General features: G+C 36.6%; 1 non-coding gene across 1 annotated transcript; it reads left to right on the top strand.

Annotated features, from left to right (window-relative positions):
* Positions 1-2945: 2945 nt before the first annotated feature.
* Positions 2946-3079, top strand: LOC125999746 (small nucleolar RNA SNORA51). The gene has a single exon (XR_007492219.1). It is a non-coding gene; the product is annotated as a small nucleolar RNA SNORA51 (small nucleolar RNA).
* The last annotated feature ends 930 nt before the right edge of the window (positions 3080-4009 follow it).

Genomic DNA, 4009 nt, shown 5'->3' with positions numbered 1-4009 from the left:
ACGGCTGCATAATATTCTATTGTGTATATGTACCACATTTTATTTAGCCATTCATCTGTTGAAGGGCATCTTGGTTGTTTCCAGAGTCTGGCTATTGTAAATAGTGCTGCAATTAATATCAGTGTAAGAAAGGGATTTTTGTATTGTATTTTTGAGATCCTAGGGTATATCTCTAGAAGTGGTATAGCTGAATCGTATTTTGGAGGAATCTCCATATCACTTTCCATAAAGGTTGGACTAGATGGCATTCCCACCAGCAGTGGGTAAGAGTTCCTTTCTCTCCACATCCTCATCAACACTGCTTGTTCTCATTCTTTGTGATGTGCGCCAATCTCTGTGGTGTGAGATGGTACCTCATAGTTGTTTTGATTTACATCTCCCTAATGATTAGTGATGTGGAGCATTTTTTCATATGCTGTTTTGCCATTTGTATTTCTTCTTTGGCAAAGTGTCTGTCCATTTCTTCTCCCCATTTCTGATGGTATAGGATTTTTTTCCTTGTAAAGTTCTGTCAGTGTCTTGTGTATTTTGGATATTAACCCCTTATCTGATGGGTATTGGGTGAATAGTTTTTTTCCACTCAGTTGGTGGCTCTTGTATCTTGGGCACTATTTCTTTTAGGTGCAGAAGCTTGTCAGTTTAATATATTCCCATATGTTTATCTCTACTTCCACTTGTTCGGAGTGTTGTTTCCTCCTTAAAGATACCTTTAGTCTCAATGTCATGGAGTGTTTTACATACGTGTTATTCTATATATCTTATGGTTTCAGGCCTGATATCAAGGTCTTTAATCCATTTGGATTTTACCTTTGTACATGGTGTTAGCTGAGGTCTGAGTTAGCTTTTTTGCAAGTGATTAACCAGTTGTGCCAACACCACTTGTTGAAGAGGCTTTCCTTGATCCACTTAGCATTTCTTGTTCCTTTATCAAAAATTAGGTGATTGTATGTCTTGGGAGCATTCTCTGAGTACTCAGGCCTATTCTACTGATCTGAGGGTTATTCCAATACCATGCTATTTTGATAACTATTGCTTTGTAGTGTAGTTTAAAATATTGTTTTTTTTTCTTCTTTTCTTTCTTTAGGTGCTCTGCCATGTTTTTTAACTCAAGACCATGGCTTTTTTTGTGTTGCCTATCGTTGTCACTAGAGTGCTCACTGGATATTTGATTCTTCTTTTTGTACTGTTGGGGTTTTTCACCTTCTTTTTCTCCTTCATCTCTCAAACCAACAATGAGAGCCTCTAGAACTATTCCCCCCATTTCCGGCATATTAGACTTTTACCCCAGTTTATTACTTTTCTCTTCTTCAAATAAAACCACATAACTTGAACTATCTATTCCTTCCTCCCAGTTAGAGGGTGAAATAAGGGAGGCACCAAGACCAAGACTACTAAGTAGTAAGCTAGGTACAGAGGGGATCACAATTTCTCTCAGTCCCGGGGGTGAGGGAGGAGGATATGGGAGGTAGGACGAACAAGGAGGTGTAGGGAGGACAAATAGGTGATGGGAACCCCCCTGATTTTATGTAAATGTGAACCTGTAATATTATTGTCAACAATATGTAAACCACTACAATCAAAATAAAAATTATATTAAAAATTGGGGGAAATAATGCCTCCCATATTTCTTTTTCAAAAGATTGCTTTAGCTATTCATGGAAGTTTATTGTTCCAAATGAATTTCAGAAGTGTTCGATCCACTTATTTGAAGATGTCATGGGTATCTTTAGAGGGGTCACATTAAATCTGTACAGTGCTTTGGGGAGTAATGTCATATTAATGATGTTAATCCTGCCAATCCATGAGCAGGGTATGTGTTTCCACTTCCGTGTGTTGTCTCTTAGTTCTTGGAGCAGGGTTTTATAGTTTTCTTTGAATAGATCCTTTACATCTTTGGTAAAGTTGACTCCAAGATATTTGAGTTTGTGTGGCACTAATGTGAATGGGGTTTCTTTCTTAATGTCTATTTCTTACCTATCATTATTGGTGTAAAAAAGGCCATTAATTTCTGTGTATTAATTTTGTAGGCTGCCACCTTGCTATATGAATCTATGGTTTCTAGAAGCTTTTTTGGTAGAGTTTTTAGGGTTTTATAAGTAGAGTATCTTGTCATCTGCAAACAGTATCAGCTTGATTTTTCCTATCTGGATTCCATTGATATCTTTTTCTTTCCTAATCGCTATTGAAAGTATTTCTAGTACTGCGTTGAATAGGAGTGGTGAGAGAGGACAGCTTGTCTTGTACCAGAATTTAGAGGGAAAACTTTTACTTTTTCTCCATTGAGGATAATATTTTCCATTGGCTTGTGGTAGATGGTCTTAACTATATTGAGAAATGTTCCTTTCATTCCCATCTTGCTGAGAGTTTTATCAAGAATGGGTATGATCCAGCTTTACCACTCCTAGGGATATATCCTAGGAACACAAAAATACAATACAAAAATCCCTTTCTCACACCTATGTTCATTTCAGCATTGTTTACAATATCCAGACTTTGGACACAGCCTAGAGACCCCTCAATAGATGAATGGCTAAAGAAACTATGGTACATAAACATGAATGGATATGGAATCTATTATGCTGAGTGAAATAAGTCAGAGGGAGAGAGATAAACACAGAATGGTCTCACTCATCTATGGGTTTTGAGAAGAATAAAAAATATTTGTGTAATGATTTTCAGAGACAAAATAGAGGAGAACTGGAGGGTCCAGCTCTAGACCTAAAGCTCACCACAGGTATTGTTTAGTGCAATCACAGAAATAATTACACTGAGAGCTATCATAACAAAATGTGATTGAATGAGGGATGTAGAAAGCCTGTCTAGAGTACAGGCTGTTGTGGGGTGTGAGTAAGGACACTTGGGATATTGGTGATGGAAATGTTGCACTGGTGAAGGGCTTTTTTATATATATAAAAAATAAAAAAAAAAAAGGAAAGAAAAGATAAGGCCTCCCAATGCTTACCACAGGCTGTGTTCTTTACACTGACTGTATAGAAAGAGGAGGTACATAAAATGCACTCCCATATATACCTCAACCCAGGCCCTTTGCCTGGTCTGTATTGTGAATGGGGGGACAAAAAAATCGGTGTTGGACATTATCAAATGCTTTCTCTGCATCTATTGGTATGATCATGTGATTTGTATATTTCTTTTTGTTGATGTGTATTATGTTCATAGATGTTAAACCATCCTTGCATTCCTGGGATGAAACCTACTTGATGGTAGTGAATGATCTTCTTGATAAGGCATTCGATCCTATTTGCCAGGAATCTGTTGAGGATCTTTGCATCTGTGATCAACAGGTATATTGTTCTGTAATTTTCTTTTTTGGCAGCATCTCTGTTTGGTTTAGGTATAAATGTAATGTTGATTTCATAAAAGCTATTTGGAAGTGTTCCTGTTTATTCAATTTTCTGAAAGTGTCTGGCCAGGATTGGTAGTAGTTTCTCTTGAAATGTTTGAAATAATTTATTAATGTGAATCCACCTGGGCCTGGGCTTTTGCTTTTGGGCAGACTTTGATTATGGTTTTAATTTACTCAGTAATGATGGGGGTGATTAGATAAGCTACATCCTCCTCACTCAACTGTTGAAGGTTATAAGAGTCCAACAATTTATCCATTTCTTCTAGGTTCTCATGTTTAGTGGCATAATATCTCAAAGTAGTCTCTGATTACCCTTTAAATCTCTGCAATATCTGTAGTGATCTACCCATTTTCATTTCTGATACATGTTATCAAGTTTCACTCTCTTTCTTTGTTAGTTTTGCCAATGATCTATCAATCTTGTTTATTTTTTTTTAATTAACTTTTGCTTTCGTTGTTCTTTCAGATTGTTTCTTGGGTTTCCACTTCATTGATTTCTGCTCTGAGCTCTGTTATTTCTTTCTGTCTCCCTATTTTGGTTCCTTTTGTTGATCATTTTCTAATTCTATAAGCTGTATCATTAAGCTATTCAGATATGCCCCTTTTTCCTTCCTGATGTGTTTTTGCAAAACTATAAATTTTCCT

Source organism: Suncus etruscus, chromosome X, assembly GCF_024139225.1.
Source record: "Suncus etruscus isolate mSunEtr1 chromosome X, mSunEtr1.pri.cur, whole genome shotgun sequence".
Lineage (NCBI taxonomy): Eukaryota > Metazoa > Chordata > Mammalia > Eulipotyphla > Soricidae > Suncus > Suncus etruscus.
This window is presented reverse-complemented; position numbering and strand designations above follow the sequence as displayed.